The sequence below is a fragment of the Bactrocera tryoni genome, chromosome 2, assembly GCF_016617805.1.
Source record: "Bactrocera tryoni isolate S06 chromosome 2, CSIRO_BtryS06_freeze2, whole genome shotgun sequence".
Lineage (NCBI taxonomy): Eukaryota > Metazoa > Arthropoda > Insecta > Diptera > Tephritidae > Bactrocera > Bactrocera tryoni.
In genome coordinates, this window is record NC_052500.1 from 47,758,022 (window position 1) to 47,775,571 (window position 17,550).

The window sequence follows — 17,550 nt, forward strand, 5'->3', positions numbered from 1 at the left end:
GCAGCTATACACTCTTATAGAAGATGGTACCTTCTCTATTTAGTTCTGCAGCTCGAATTATTTTCTCCAGCAGCAGATTGAAGAAGTCGCATGATAGGGAGTCGCCTTGTCTGAAACATTGTTTTGTGTAGAAAGGTTCGGAGAGGTCCTTCCCGATCCTGACGAAGATTTTGGTATTGCTCATCGTCTGTTTACATAGCCGTATTAGTTGTGTGGGGATACCAAATTCAGACATAGCGGCATGCATAAAGGAAGCTCCTTTTCCTCCTTATTTTATAAAGACGGATAATTAAAATTTCGAACTTCCTCATGGTAGGGCAATCGAGGTCACTATCTAATGTTGTTATGCTTTCACTGCCATTCAGCAGACAGGAGAAGTGTTCCCTCCACAATTTTATTATGTTTTGGGCATTAGCCACTAGATAACCTCTAGGAGTTCAATAAGAGTATGCTCAGGTCTTGAAACCTTCTGTTAGTCGCCGCATCTTTTCGCAGAATTTTCAAGCATTACTCCTGCTGACCAGCTTGTCAAGCACTTCGCACCCACGTATTTCGGCCTTTCTCGTTTTTTCTGTCTGCAAGTGCTTCTCGCTTTCATCTTCATCCCTCAGTGTCTGTCCCATCCGCACGTGTTGTGGTCGATTGTAGCGTTGCAAGGTGGGGAGTATGTTTTTCCTCCACTGTGACACGGCATTCCTGATCGCAATAGCTGTTCTTTTGCCTTTTCCGAAAACCAATGGTTTTGTTGCAGCTGTACGTAAGGAACTTGAAATGCCGTCTCACAGTTCTCATATACCAAGTTGACCTCAGAGAGCAGGAGTACAAGCCGAGTAGAAAATCTTTCGGCTATCTGTTGTAATAACAGCTTCTCGACGACTAACATTCCTTTGATGTGCGTTTTGCCGTGTGCGATATTGAAATTGAGCCGATGTTAAGACCCTCGAAGCATAAGTACGTTTAAAACACTGGAGTCGATGTTCCTACGTCTATAACAACATAATCGATCTGATTGGAGGCTTTTCGTTTTTGAGGCAGCCAGGTAGCTTGATGAATTTTCTATGCTGGAATCTAGTAGCACAGTTAACCCCGGCGGAGTCGATCAGCCTCAATCCATTTGGGGATATTTCATGATGAAGGCTGAATTTACCGACCATCGTGCCAAAGATACCCGCTTTGCCAAGCAAGATTTTGACATCGTGGCAAGGGCAGCTCTCAGCGCTTGTAGCGCACATAAAAGACATCTTTGGTCACATCGTCCTTCTCCTCCGTCGGGCCGTTGGCTCAGATCAACGATATGTTGAAGAACTTCGCTTTGGTGCGGATTATGGCTAGAGGTTCAGTTACCGGGGTGAAAGCCAGTACTCGACGATGGAGTTTCTCTCCCACATGAATCCCACACCGAATTTGAGCTCCTTTATATGGCAACTGCAGTAAATGCTATAGGGACCTACTCGTCTTAGTCCTTGTCCCGTCCAGCGGCAGCGGCATCCTCCCAATTAAGGGACCGCAAATTTCAGGTACATGCCCTTGTTTAAGCCAAAAAATCATCGTTTATGACCACTTCTAAGTGAATGGCGTCTAACCCATATGTAATGTACGAATGAAAATATAAGTTTTGTTTTGGCTCGTTAATAGTCACGGTGTTTGCCAATTTGGGCGAAGGTTTCTAGAGAGTGATTTTTTTTACTAGACCTTATGCTATCCATATGAAATCAGTTGTTTCCGTTTGCAAAACTCCATGAACGTGTTTCGCTACATCCGTCCCCTCATATGTACATACTTGTATATGCAAATATACCAGTATTTAAACATTCAACAGGTGTGATGGGCGATTGCGTGGTTAGATAGCTTGATATGAGTATTCTCTACGATAATTAAATTTTATAGCTCTTACGTGCTAGTCAACTTTGTAATAACTTTGTGTAAAATAATTGTTCGATTACACCCAATTGTGACAGTTGTTGAGCTTTATAAGAATTTTTCTCCTCCAACATTGAAAATCCAGTGTTGTCCAGTGGCGGCAAAGGCTACACCTTTCCCGGAATTCGGAGTGCATCACACCTCAATAATCGAAGACATAACATAACCTTGACTTTTGACTAGATTCGGCGTGGTTTTTTCGGCTCACCTGTGCAACGATATTCGGCCGATTGATCGCCTGCTTCCCGGTCGTAAGCATAGATTCAGGTCGTAGGCATAGATCCAAGACTCATCGCCAGTAGTCGGAAAGCATTGTTTCACAGGCGTTAACGCGACGCGAAAAAAATTGAGTGATTTTGGAACCAATCATGCTTTAACTTTTCTTAGGCCCCACTATGCCAGGGACCTCTGACTGTTCGTCGATTCTCAAACACCTTCATTTTATTCACTTATTGATCAACAGTTGATGTTGATGGTTGGCTTATATGTGGTTCGTCGTTAACGCGTTCTCTATAAGTATCACCGAAGCCTTTTTACAAGTTTCTGAACGTTTTGGTACCAGAAACTTGATTCCGCCTTCAAAATTTAATAGAACTTCTTTGTTGAATAATTTCATTCAGCGTAAAAATCCTTACTATTTTCTTGCTCACAGTATTAATACATTAACATATTTCTGAGAATATCAAAATATACTTCGCTGAAAACTTTTTCGACAAATGAGCAGGATATATATTTTAGATGTTTTTCGACGTTTATTTCTTCGTGGCAAGTGTTATCGATTGTCCAGTGAGAATTTCATGACATTTCATTGATTCGAAGTGAAGTTACTGCGTTTTAAGTGCCAGTATGTTTGTGTTATCGGTGCGAAAATGAGCTTCGAACAAAGAGCCAACATTAAATTTTGTTTTAAAATTGGTAAAACTTTTACCGAAACGTTTCAATTGATGAAACAAGTTTATGGCGATGATTGCCTATCCCGTAGCATAGTGCACGAGTGGTTTCAACGTTTTCAAAGCGGTCGTGAGGACATAAATGACGATCAGCATGTGGGCCAATCAAAATCCGTGATCACCGGAAATTCCATCGAAACTGTGCGTGAATTCATCAAAAATCAGCCGAAATCATTATTGAAATTCATGGAAATGGAGTTGAACATCTCCAAAACATCGATTTATCACATTTTGACCGAACAATTGGGCTTACGAAAGGTTTGTGCACGGTTTGTTCCGCACAAATTGACTGACGATCAAAAATTGCTCAGAATCCATCTCATCGATCGACGCTTGTGACCAATTATTTGACCGAAAATCACATTTTAACCATTAACCACCCGTATTCACCTGATATGACACCGTGCGACTTCTTCCTTTTCGGAAGAATGCATTTGTCCATGAAAAGAAAGCGTTATGCAGACGTAGAGGCCATTCAAAAAGCTTGCCCCGGCATACTGGGGGCCACACCGGCCAACGAGCTAAAAAACGCGTTCGACATGCTTTTAGACCGTGCAAAAAGCTGTATTGAAGCAGAAGGAGACTATTTTGAATAAAATAAATTGATTTTGCCGAAAAACCATTTATTCTGTTTTTTTTTTAAGTCCTGTTTGCTTTGGAACGCACCTTGTATTCATTTTTCGGGTTATAAAGGTTATGAACTTATTGGCTCAAGAGGAATGCGTATGTATCTTTTAACATTTGATATAAATGTAAGATATAATTGAAGCTTAATATTTTATAGATCTGTTCTTTTCAGACACAATTATCTCATCTCTAAAAACTTATTTAATAATATCACTGACTGTAATTTAAAGCATATTGGTTAAAAATGTGCACACACACATATCAAATAAAGCGTTGATAATTCTCCGCTGCAGCACTTGTCTTATAATCTTCATAATCATCACGTTATGTTTGTATAATAATTATAGGTTTCTGTATTTCGTGTTTCTCTCTATAGTAGAGTAGAGTAACAGCCGGAGCAGGTATGTTACACAATCACCTTCATTATACCCACGTGTGACAAAATATATAAATATATACATACACATATATTTGTTTATTTAGAAGAAGCTTATGTATATTTTGCAATTGAGAAGTAGATATAAAAAGATTGCACGCGTTCTACGATCTATCGAACGATTATAGCATATAAGTAGCTGCCAAACAAATGATTCGATTCCGATCAAGTTCTTGCATTTTTTATTTGCAAAGGATATTATAGTTCGCTGCAACCACTAAAATTGTCTTTTTATTTCTTTTTTGTGTTCATATATTAATTTAATATGTATAAACTTTCATACAGTGGGGTTCATTAAAATATTGCCAAAAACCAATTTTTTTTGGTGATCGTACCAGATGTGCCCCTTAAGTTCCAAACTGACCTCTTCCAAGATCTTTATCCCATTTCGTTAGCGAAGCACCCAGAATACTGCAAATCAACTTAACTTTAACTCTAATAGGTCGGGCGAAAAGCAGGTATGTTAATGAAAAGAGTGCTATATATGATAGAGATATATGTAGTACGTATCATAATGTTACTCTGTAGCAAAAACAGATCAATACTTAGTACCTTAAATGATCATAAGTTTCGGTTGCAGCTGCTTTTTTTAGAATTCTAAGAATAGTAGCACTTTAACCCATAAAACTTCGCCAGTCCGCCACCTGATTAATAAATATGTATGTATATGTATACATAAAGGGTTTTTCAATAGGGACTCTACAAAAGTAGCGAACTAAATACGTCATATTTTTTCGCTCTCTTTTGACATTTCTCTTCAGTAAGGTTTGCCATTTCATCATGAGTTGAAATTACTAAAATTTACTACCAAAATTCGGAGTCAGTGGCTTCAACTTTAAGAGCGCTACTTTCAGTTAAGGTCGTCACAATCGTCATATCAGATCAACAATTGAGCGTCCAGTAGAAAAATTTGAATCCACAGGATCAGTACAAATTATTTCCGTGCAGTGAGACAAAGAAGTGCCAGTAGTATCGAGAATATTGCTGCTGTTATGCAGCAACATGAAAAAGATCCGGATTTTTATTGAAAAATCATCTTCAGCGATCAGGCTCATATCTGGCTGATCGTCAACAAACAAAATATGCGTTATTGGTCAGGCAGCAGTCAACACGTAGTCCATGAGTCACCATTGCATCCCCAAAAAATTACAGTTAAGCATCGGTGGCGTCATTGGTCCGTACTTCCTCCATAATGATAAAGACCGGCACGTTACTGTGAATGAGAATCGCTACCGCTCAATGATAACCGAATATTTTTGGCCCGAATTGGATGATATGGACTTGGACAATATATGGTTCCAACAGGACCGCGCCAAAGGCCACACAGCGAATGTCATAATCGATTTATTGAAAATCAAGTTTGGCGAACGTGCATCTTGCGGAATGACCCAGTAAATTGGCCGTCTCGGTCGTGCGATTTTACGTCATTGGACTATTTTCTGTGGGACTACGTCAAGTCTATGGTCTATACCAACAAGCCAGTGACGATTGATGAACTTCGTACGAATAGCGAACGTGAAATTGCAGTAATATCGGACGATTTATGCTTCAAAGCCGTCGAAAATTGGGTTCAGCGCCTGGATTTCTGCAAGCGTGTCCGTGGTGCCCATGCAAATGAAATCGAGTAAAGAATTTTGTTTTTGTTTTATTGAAAAAAAAATATTTTGTGGTGCTATTTTTGAAAGACCCTTTATTAAGGCCGTTTCGTTTACTTTTGTTTTATATCGCAATATGAGCTTTAAATGGCGTTGTATCGAGCAATTCTTTCTGTTGTTTATCAGCTGATATCTTTTCAACAAGCTTCATTCAATTGCGTATGACAACAGTTAATGAGTTACATAATTACCGGCGGGTAACTGTTGATATGAAGAGTTTATAAGAGAGTGAGGTACATAGTTGCGAGCATTGATCTCTTATGTGAGCAGTTTTTGTTTACATTCACTCGTGTTGATCGTCAATGTGTTTCTCTTTGTTAACTGTTAGTAAGCTTACAAAGCAAGTCAAAAAGTCAATGTGTAATATCTAAGTACATTAACTACTGTAAATAAAGCCGAGTTAAGGTTCGCTAATTTTTATATTATATGGTAGCGAGAAAGATTTCAACAACTTAATTGTACAACGGTCAAGCTTTAAGCACTACGGTAAGATTTTAAAATGTGTATATGCCGGCGTAACTTTCATAAAAATTTATTAGCGGTTCAATCTGTCTCCGTATGCTTGGAGTAGTACCGGTCAGGTATAATATCTAAGGATGATGGGAATATACTTATGCTCCTCCAAGTAGCTTTTAACATAATTATATACATATGTACATATTACCAATGCCTTCACTTGAAACAATGCTGTCATTGATATAAATCTGTATGAACAATAGAAAATATAGCATCTTGAAATTGTTAGAGCATATTTTGAAAATTTTAATTAATATTTTTATTATATGGTATTGTCTGAATGAGATGTATACAAGGTGCTTTCCAAAGTAAACAGGACTTAAAAAAACAGAACAAATGGTTTTTACGGCAGAATCAATTTATTTTATTCAATAAGCTTTTTGCAAGGTCCAAAAGCAAGTCGAACGAGTGTTGTAGCTCGTTGGCCGGTATGGCCGCCAGTATGCCGGTGCAAGCCTTTCGAATGGCCTCTACGTCTGCATAAAGCTTTCCTTTCATGGGCAAATGCATTTTTTCGAAAAGGAAGAAGTCGCTTGGTGCCATATCAGGTAAATACGAAGAGTGGTTAATGGTTGAAATGTGATTTTTGGTCAAATAATCGTTCTTCGAATGTTGGATTCTGAGCAATTTTAGGTCGTCAGTCAATTTTTTTGCTGAACACACCGTGCACACACCTTTCGTAAGCCCAAATGTTCGGTCAAAATGTAATAAATCGATGTTTTGGAGATGAATTTGAATGATGATTTCGGCTGATTTTTGATGAATTCACGCACAGTTTCGATGGAATTTCCGGTGATCAATGGATGGATGGAAAAACGTTGAGAGCACTCGTGCATTCTGCTACGGGATAGGCAAGCATTGTCATAATTGTTTCATCAATTGAAACGTTTCGGTAAAAGTTTTAGCAATTTTAAAACAAAATTTAATGTTGGCTCTTTGTTCGAAGCTCATTTTCGCATCGATAACACGAACATACTGGCACTTAAAACGCAATAACTTCACTTACAATCAATGAAATGTCACTGGACAATCGATAAAGATAGCAGATTCTAACGCACCAATCGGCATATAGATGGCAGATGGCCACCAGGGGGCGCTAGATTCCAAAAGTCCTGTTTACTTTGGAAAACACTTTGTATGTATATAACACCATACGAGATATAAACGATGATTTCTCCGTTTTTCAAATTACGCCTCCAAATTTAAAATATTTACCTTGCTAAAAAGTAAAAATATGGACATAAGCTACCTATGTGCCTACGGAGTAAAAAATTTGTCTGTCGAGCTTATACACATGACTAATGATATAAGCGACAAAAGTCAGATCTTCTACTTACGTCTTAATCGCAAACTGTTTTGATACAATGTCTAGCCGAGACTTGTACAGTGTAATGGTTGCGTTTAAAAATTGAAATAGTTTGTTTTCGAAACATTAGGAATATTCTCATTATTTAAGGAAAATGATTTCATTCAGGTGTCAGTCCGCATAATTTCACAGATACACTTCCTGTTAGCTAAGTTTTTCTTTGTATGTCACTCATATAGATCTTAAGGACTTAAAAAGCCATGCCTTCTATGACCTCTAAAAGAAGTTGCTTTCGGCTTTAAGCTGCTCCAAGTTGTGCGTTAGGTTTGCTAAAGATTCTGAGTTCGCATACTCTCGTCTCATAACCTGAAACCAAAATTATTCTAAGTTAATCGCATTGCCCAAGTAAAGTTGAGCGAGCTTGTTCGAAATTTCAGTTTGTACATTATTGTGAACACTTTGAAGGAAAAAACGCTATTTTTTATAAAAACATCAGTTGAATTGTTTTGTAAAATAAAAAATATAAAAAATTAAAAAAAAGTTATGAGGCGCTCCGACTTTGAAAACATGAGTTGTGAGAATACTGCGTCAATTTTGAAGTCTTGTGTAAAATTTCAGTAAGAGTAGTATAAAAATTACTAATTACTATGTACATTTGCTAGCAGTATCAGGAGTACTATTTAATCGCGAAGATCTGGCAAAGAGTTCTTTACAGGAGTTCAAAGGGTCTTTTTCGGCAGTTTTTTAGATATTTCCTAAGCCACCACTTGGCCATAGAAGGTTAAGAAAACGAGGTTGTAGGGTGTGAGCCTAAAAAAACATTTTTGTACGAAAGGCGGCAAAATACCTCTGTCGCTTTCTGCTTTATGGGAGTCTACCCAAAAAATATATAGTAAAATAATATACTTGTACAATATGTACTGTCCCCAAAAATAAGGTGACATTTGAATTTAAACTGTGCGCGTCGAAGGATTTGGAGAATTATTATTTTTTTTGAGGTTGGTAGTACTGTCAGTCACATTTATGTCAAATTTCATGTCAAAATTCATTAGTATTTGAGATACGTGTCCTTTTGTGAGCTGCTAAAAGTGAGCTTTTCGTTCTTTGCGATGTCGAAATTTGTTGAGCAAAGAATTTGCACTAAATTTTGTTTACGGAATCAATTTTCTGCTGCGGGTACGTTGAGGATGGTGCAGAAAGCCTTTGGTGATGAGGCTATGTCTAAAAAAAATGTTTACAAGTAGTATAGTGAGTTCCAAGCCGGCCGTGAACGTGTCGAAGACGAAGAGCGTCCAGGGCGGCCATCAACCGCAACCGACGAAGTCCACGTTCAACAAATCAAAGATTTGGTGATGAAAAACATTAAATTATTCGATTAACAATTAGAGACCTTGCTGATGAAGTTGGTATATCGAAAGGCTCAGCCAATACCATTTTGAAGGATGTTTTGGGTCTCAAGCGCGTCAAATCTCGACTGGTACCGAAAACATTGAATTTTTTAGAAAAAACGCGTCGTGTTGAAGTGTGTGAAACGATGCTTTCCGACTACCAGGGTGTCATGAAACGCCTTATAACTGGCGATGAGACTTGGATCTATGCTTACGACCCCGAAACAACCGATCAATCGAGCGAATATCGTGCCAAAAGAGAGCCGAGACCAAAAAAATCGCGCCAAAGTCGCTCAAAAATCAAAGTCATGTTGACTGTTTTCTTCGATTATCGTGGTGTTGTGCACTATGAATTCCTTCCAACCGGTCCAACAGTCAACAAGGAATATTATATGAACGTTATGCGTCGTTTGGGTAACGCTATCCACCTAAAAAGGCCGGAATTGTGGAAAGACAATTCTTGATTTTTACACCACGATAATGCACCATCCCATACTGCCCTCGTAATTCGTGATCATTTCGCCAAAAACTCAACCCAGATCGTTCCGCAACCACCGTATTCACCGGATCTGGCGCCGTGCGACTTCTGGCTGCTCACCAAGCTGAAAAGACCGCTCCGGGGACACCGTTTACGATAGAGGAGATTCAAGCCGCAGCGATAACGGAACTGCGGGTCATCCCGGAAAGTGACTACAACCAGTGTTTCGAAAATTGGAAAATCCGTTGGCATAAGTGCATTGCATCGGGAGGGGATTACTTTGAAGGGGTGAAATTGATTTGGAAGAATAAATAAAGAATTTTCAAAATAAATACAATGTCACCTTACAGAGCACAGGGCACAGAGTACATATAATATTTTCAACAAGAGGTTTTATAGAATATGACAGAGGTTTACCACTGCAGTGGACTGCAGTGCACTGCAGATAAAGTTATGTATGATAAGTTCTTGCAAACAGTTTAAGCCCTACTTGTTTTACTTTTCCTGCTTGGCTTGGTCTGGTTTATAACGGTGGACACTTTTAAGCTGCTCACTGAACTAGAAACCGCTTGTATCCATTTTAACAAAAAGCTCACTCAAAGACTGTTACCCAATCAGAGCAGATCAAAGCAGAGCGCAGAACTCAGCATCAGCGCGCTCTTTATTTTTTTATCGTCTAACCGTTGATCGACTACATTTTGGGGGCATGCTTTTATTAAAGGTTTACTTAGTTGCACATTGTTGGTGTGCGCATGTGTATGTGTATGATAGCTTTGTGGGAGCGCTGAATTGCGCTTGGCCTTCGTTTGTTGGATCAGTTGGAGCTACACAGCGTCGTCGAGCGGTTCGTTGCTGTGAATGTGCGGTTGCGCATTAACAATAAATACGAAAATAATATTTTGTTGTTGCTAGCTTATTTTGGTACTATACGGACCGTGTATTTCCGCCAAAAATCCCGAAAATTACCCGGAAAAGTGACTAATTATTGGAGGCTCATTTATAGCGACGCCCAACAAGTGTTCCTGGTATTGCAGATAATAAAAGTGAAATTATATTTTTAAAGAAAATTGCGTTCTGTTTATAGTGTTGTTGCCAGAACTTCGGTGCTGTGTAAATTTGATTTTGTTTTATTCGATTTTTTTTTTGTATATTTATATGTAGATATACATACTTATATGTATATACATACATATGTATATTTATATGCCTGTGTGGATTCGCAAGTTGCGTGCACGGCAAGTTAAATAGTTTTTGTTGTCTTTACCGCAATCACAAAATTTAATTCTTACCGTTAAGCTGTTCAATTACTTTGCATATTGCGGCAAAGCTGTTTTTGTAGACACGTATTGTTGCTGTGTTAGTGCAATGAAATCGTAAACGCATGCGCAACATTTTGGCTCGAAGCGTAGAAACATTTGGCACAACCATAAACCACAAGCTTGCCTCTGTGTCAACAACAACAACAACAAGAACAACAACCATACTTCTACGCCTGTTAGCCGTGTGGTGATATTGCAAGGTAATTGACCCAATTTGTGTTTGGCAGTGTTTTATGCTTTTTATCTGGCTTTACTTGCTTAGCTTTGTGTGTTGATTTTATTTCGTTTTTGTTTTGTGTCTGTCTGCGAATGGTTTTTCAACCGTTCGTGGGACAATAAGCATTACGTGCATACGTATTATGTTTTATGACTCTGTATTTTTTGTATTTTTCAAGATTTTTATACGCAGCAGAAGATAAAAAACTAAAAAGATTCACAAAAAATCAAATAACCCAAACAAGCTTAAAAATTCTTCTCGAAGATCTTGGCCATTTCCTGTTATTTATTACATAAAAGTTAGTGATTTCAGTAGTATCTGTTTTCAGTTATATTTAGTGTGATAACACTATGTTCAGTATTGTTGTTTATTGAAAGTGAAAGCTGTCGGTGAATTTGTGAATCTAGAAAAATCGATTATCTCTTTCGCTTTAAGTTCGACCACCACCAAAGTCAACTAAGTTTCTTTTTGAACTTGTTGGAAGTCTCCGCCAAAATTGATTACCACGGAGTGATCAAATGTGGAATTAATGATTTAAATTACCGATATTCGTATACATAAGCCGAAGTGTTGTTTTCTTCCACAATATCTTTATGGCTTTATGGCCTGGCTACAACATAGCATAGTGCCGTATATAATTGAATCGTTTTCAAGTAATTCTGGGAAAACCGATTATTTTTTAACCCAAAAAAAAAACTAAAAACAAAAGCAAGCTCACGTTAGCATCTAACGTTGCGGAAATATAATTGTCTTAAATATCGTTGAAACAATGAATACTTTGATGAGCGAATATTTGGTAACATGGTTAAACCCTAAAGTTTGTATCGATGAACTAATAGTTTTACAGTTTAATGCTTGTTGTCTGCTGCAACCATTCTGCACGGATACGGTTGATGTTGACTTTTGGATCCAAAAGTTCATAAATCGTTTGTATGTTTGGCTCACCATTGTTATTAACGTTGTCTGCGTCTTCATTTTAAAAATAAATAATGTTAATTTGAGATGCTATAATTCTCTTCATACAACAGATTAAGGAAGAAATTTTGATCGGTCAGTTTGTATGTCGGTTCTAAGGAATGGGAAGTTTCTTGGGGAGAAAAAGAAGTGAGCGAAATTTCAAGTCGATATCTCTACACTGAGGGACTAGTTCGCGTATATACAGAAATTGGAATTATATGTACATATGTATATCCGGCTTTTTTTCGGAGTATTACAAACTTCTTGCTTTCGATGTGTGAACCACGTCTTACAAATTTTTCATCAGAATTGTAAGCGTTCCAAATAAAATACACAAGAACTTTGATTACGTATTATATACTTACCCGTTAAGCTGAAAATGTGAATCATCACTGTTTTGCAGCGCTCTGATCTAAAGAGCAAATCAAATCAGTTGAAGTCCAACATTTTTTCTCAGGAGAATACTCACCTCTAACATGCTGTGAGTCCTTTAATGCGAATAGTGTGCGTTCCTGTAGGTTAAACATGCGTAAATTTTTTTTAAGTGAATAAATTTCCAAGATTTTAAACGTTGTTCTGTAGTAAGTTCTATACCATACCTCTACTATGAGCGCAAACACTGAATTGTAAGTTAAAAGTCACAATTTAATTGATATTCCCTTTTTTTATTTCTAGATTAAAAACTCAATGCTTTACCACCCGAGTTACAACTATATATGTATGTATATTATAAATAATTTACTATTTACTTGACAGCCCTCTAAATATAACTATGTATGTATGTCTGCTGGTTATTCGGCAGCCTTTACATAATACATAGATCGTTACCAAAACATTGCCATTTGAACATTCTGGTCAGAATGTAATTCTAGTGGCACATCGTAACTCATTACGCAAGTGTTCTTCAATACGTCTATTACTGTTTCCGCCTTTTTATTAGGAATCGGGTATACCGTGGCCGAGTGTGGAAGTAGTCCGCGATTACCAAAACATATTGCTCTCCTAATTTTACTAAGCTTTCTTACCTACATACCTAACAATCATAAAAGCTTTGCCCATCTTCGCTATTCGATGCACCAACTTTAAACTGTTCTGCTATGTTCAATATATCTTTGTGACTAGGCTTTCTGCAGCTATTTCTTCTCTCATTGGACGTTTGTTCATCTCCACTCCGTGCATTATACGTTTCAAATTTAGGTATTCTTGCTAACATTTTTCGGCAATGTCTGCATTCCAAATTAATTATACATAGCATCTGCATTTTCAAGATGGCCAACGGCATCTCTGGGTTTCTGAATTGTGGAAGCCAGTTTAATGCTGCATGAGCTGTCCTTGCTCGAAATCGCTGTACATAAAGGTACTTAAGAAAAGGTTTGATGGACTTCAGCAAATTTTCTTTGAGTTATACATAAGTATGTATAACAACTTCTCTCCAATTTGCTTATCATCTGACTGTAATACGCAAAAAATTTCTTATATTCGTCAATGACTTGTGATTGAAATATCATTATCTAGCTCTTTTATATAGTATATGCTTATTAGAATTACTGACGTTATTATTTTTTATAGCAACTGTAATTAAATGGATTTAAATTAAATTTTCAACGGAAACATGGCTTGCTTGTTTTCTATAAATATAAGATTGTCAAAGATCTCCCTTCCGCTTTTTCAATACCTTATAAAAAGTGTTACAGTGATCGGATTTAGTTCAAATATGCGCAATTTCGTTCGATAATCTTTTTCCATCTAGACGGCAACTTCATAATACCCACCTCGTAGAAGCCCCCCTCCTTATATGCGAGGAACTCGGATAGCCATTTTTCACAAGCCTCTTTTGCGTTCAACTTTACACCAACAAGGGCGTTCGCCATGTACAGGAACAGGTGGTAATCACTTAGCGCTATGTCCGTGCTTTATGGTGGATGCAATAAAACCTCCCATTCGAGCTCCCGTAGCTGGCGTTGTCCTGGTGGAACACTAACCCTTCCTGTTGGAAAATTCGGGACGCTTCTGGTCGATTGCCTGCTTCAAGTGGTCCAGTTGTTGGCAGTAGATGGTAGAATTAAGCGTCTGACCATATGGGAGCAGCTCATAGTGGATGATTCCCTTCTAATCTCTTCAAACACACAGCAAAACCTTCCTGGCCATCAATCCCGGCTTGGTCACTGTTTGGGGGTTTTCCGGCCTTCGCCAACGACCGTTTTCGCTTGATATTGTCGTATGTGATCCATTTTTCGTCGCCTGTCACCATTCGCTTCAAAAATGTGTCGAGTTCATTCCGTTTCAGCAGCATATCACAGGGGTTGATTAGGTCCAAAAGGTTTTTTTGCGTCAAATCATGCGGCACCCAAACATCAAGCTTTTTTGTGTATCCAACCTTCTGCAGATGGGTTAAAATGGTTTGGTGACAAACTCCCATCTTCTGCGCGATGTCACGAGATGCCACATGACGACATGCCGGTCTAACTCGATGTTTTCCAAGATTTGATCGGTATTCCTCGTCACAGGTCTTCCGCCGGCTGGCTTATCCATGGTGTCGTTTTCAGCCGCTCTGAATCGTCGAAACCATTCCTCCGCAGTTCGAAGTGACAGAGTACCATCCCCCAAAACTCCATTAATCTCACGGAACGTTTCTCTAGCGAATTTGCCTTCAACGAAGGAAAACTTTAAAATAGCGCGAATTTCGGCATTAGTGAACTCCATGTTCACACGTCTATAACTGTTGAACGCAATATCCTAACTAATCGTGCATACCGTCGTTTTGTAGGTTATGTTAAGACCTTTCAAATATGCCAGATTTTGTAGCGCCTTATACATAGCCGCGAAATTTAAAAGACAAGAAATATTTGACAACCTAATACTGGTAATTAAAATAGGCTAGGTTCCATATCATTCCTTAGTTTACATTTTACATCCAAATATGATTTTAATGTATCAAAAAAGAAGTAATTTTCTTTAGTTATAGTGATGAACCGCAAAGACAAAATTTTAGTTATTGAAACCGTATTTACGACATCTACTTAAAACCGTTTATTGAGCAAATTTATTACAAAAATAATACTGATTTAAACGGGATGCTAGCAATTGTAAGTTATGTACGTTCATATGTATGGTATGTCTTTATAAGCAATTTAAAAATGTTGGTCTTAGCCTCAATACCACTTGCTGAGGAAGATGTTATCGCAATTATTGTGCAATTTATTTAATACCTCTGCAAATCATACAAGAATGCTTAGCTATTACTGTACATTACTCTTTAACGTAACCTTTACACCTCAGCACTTTTTAGATCTTTCATTCCTACAAATATGTTTGTATGTGCTATACAAGTTTTAGTTATAAAAAGTTACCACAATGTTAGTTGTTGTTGTTTGAAGCTTCAAGCGGTTAACATACCATACAAATTTTAGTAAAAACAAGATAAAGTAAATTAAAAAAATTTTCGCAGTTGGTTTTTTCGTATTTTGACCGTTTAAAAGCAAGCTAATCACTGCTGTGGGCCAAGATCCGATTTTTCTTTCAGCTTTCGAGTTTTGTATGTGAATGGAAACATTCAGAAAATGCACTGTGAAAATATAAGTGACAATGACAAGCATATAGTAAATAAACTTATAAAAGTGCATAGCTTAATAGCCAAAAGTCTGCAAAAAACACGTTCGTTGTATTTACTCATCATGTTCACAGTAAAGCAATACACATTTAAGAATGGTTTTCATAAATAAATGCAATTCAAATTAATACAATCTAGTTTTCGGATTTTCGATAAAGACAAATTCCTACACACAGTAACGGAGATAGAAACCCTGACAGTTAGAAAAATTTACGTTTTATTACATAGCTTAGAAAGTGTTTATTGCTTGGCGAAAATTTGTAATGTACTACTGAAATGATTACTGCTGTAAGCAGGTGAATTTTGTCCATTTCACCTCTTTTAAAGTAATCCCCTCCCGCTGGAATATTCTTATGCCAACGAATGATGACTGGAAATCAAGCCTTCTTCGATTCAGCTTTTATATCCCCATTAGAGTCAAAACGGTATCCTCGGAGTGGTCATGTGAATTTGTTGAATAGGCTGAAGTTACAAGATGGTAAATCAGGCGAATGCGGTGGTTGCGGCACGATATTAGTTGAAAATGTGGCGAAATGATCACGAATAACCAATGAAGTATGAAATGGTGCATTATCGCACTCCTTTGTTCAATAAATTCAGACATAGTAAAAATCAAAGAATTCACTTTTAGAGCCTCACAAAACGACGCGTTTCTCAAATCTTCTCCTTCTTAATTGGCGTAGACACCGCTTATGCGATTATAGCCGAGTTAACAACAGCGCGCCAGTCGTTTCTTCTTTTCGTTACGTAGCGCCAATTAAATATTCCAAGCGTAGCCAGATCCTTCTCCTACCAACGGAGTGGAGGTCTTACTCTTCCTCTGCTTCCCCCGGCGGGTACTGCGTCGAATACTTTCAGAGCTGGAGTGTTTTCATCCATTCGGACAACATGACCTAGCCAGCGTAGCCGCTGTCTTTTAATTCGCTGAACTGTGTCAATGTCCTCATATATCTCATACAGCTCATCGTTCCATCGAATGCGATATTCGCCGCGGCTAACGCGCAAAGGACCATAAATCTTTCGCAGAACTTTTCTCTCGAAAACTCGCAACGTCGATTCATCAGATGTTGTCATCGTCCAAGACTCTGCACCATAAAGCAGGACGGGAATTATGAGTGACTTATAGAGTTTGGTTTTTGTTTGTCGAGAGAGGACTTTGCTTCTCAATTGCCTACTCAGTCCGAAGTAACACCTGTTGGCAAGAGTTATTCTGCGTTGGATTTCTAGGCTGACATTGTTAGTGGTGTTTACGCTGGTTCCAAGATAGACGAAATTATCTACAACTTCAAAGTTATGACTGTCAATAGTGACGTGAGTGCCAAGGCTCAGACATGCATAAAGGCAGCTCCTTTTCGTGCTGTCGAAAGCAGCTTTGAAATCGACGAAGAGGTGGTGTGTGTCGATTCTCCTTTCACGGGTCTTTTCCAAGATTTGGCGCATGGTGAATATCTGGTCGGTTGTTGATTTGCCAGGTCTAAAGCCACACTGATAAGGTCTAATCAGTTTGTTGGCGTTTCTCAAATACTAATGAATATTTTGGCATGAAATTTAGCATAGATGTCGCTAACAGTACTAACAACTTACAGAAAAAATTTACGGATTCAAAAAACACGCGAAGTATAAATTAAAAATTCACTTTTCAATTTCATCACAGTAGTATATCATCTAATAAAAACTATTAGTTCTTAGCTTCTACGTTACTGTCCAATAAAACTTATTATATCTTAAATTGCAAAACGGAAAAAAAACGAAGGGAAACATTCGAAAAAGTGCTGTATTCAAAAAAATCAATAATATTTGATTAGTTTTGTATCCAACTGGGAGGGTTACAAGTATAAATCTAAACATGTTCTTCGAATTTCCGGGTGACTTTATACCGCATATTTATATCGACCAATATGTGAGTTATCTTAATAAAATTGAGAGAGCGTGTATTTCTTATAACGGTGTATCTTTGTGCTTAGATTAAATAAATTCAATTGAAAACTCGCCCTAGACCCTATATAACTAACGTGCCTTATATATTTGAAGGTACTTCCCTTGCAAGTTGCAAGAGTAGGAAATATTCGATTATACCCTAACTTAGCTCTTCCTTACTTGTTTGTTACTTTCTTACGTCTTGAATGAAATTAATTCGTCTTATTATCCTCAGATTTTGATGTATGTATATG

The 17,550-nt window shown here is 37.8% G+C and overlaps 1 protein-coding gene across 2 annotated transcripts in view; it reads left to right on the top strand.

Annotated features, from left to right (window-relative positions):
• Nucleotides 1-10,079: 10,079 nt before the first annotated feature.
• The window catches only part of LOC120769074 (protein rolling stone), a 32,515-nt gene continuing 25,044 nt past the window's right edge, over nt 10,080-17,550 (top strand). The window contains exons 1-2 of one of the 2 annotated variants that reach the window (XM_040095933.1): nt 10,080-10,386; nt 10,573-10,795. The gene's annotated coding sequence lies outside the window, so the exon portion shown is untranslated. The remainder of the gene's footprint in view (nt 10,387-10,572; nt 10,796-17,550) is intronic. The other variant, XM_040095934.1, reaches the window with a different exon arrangement.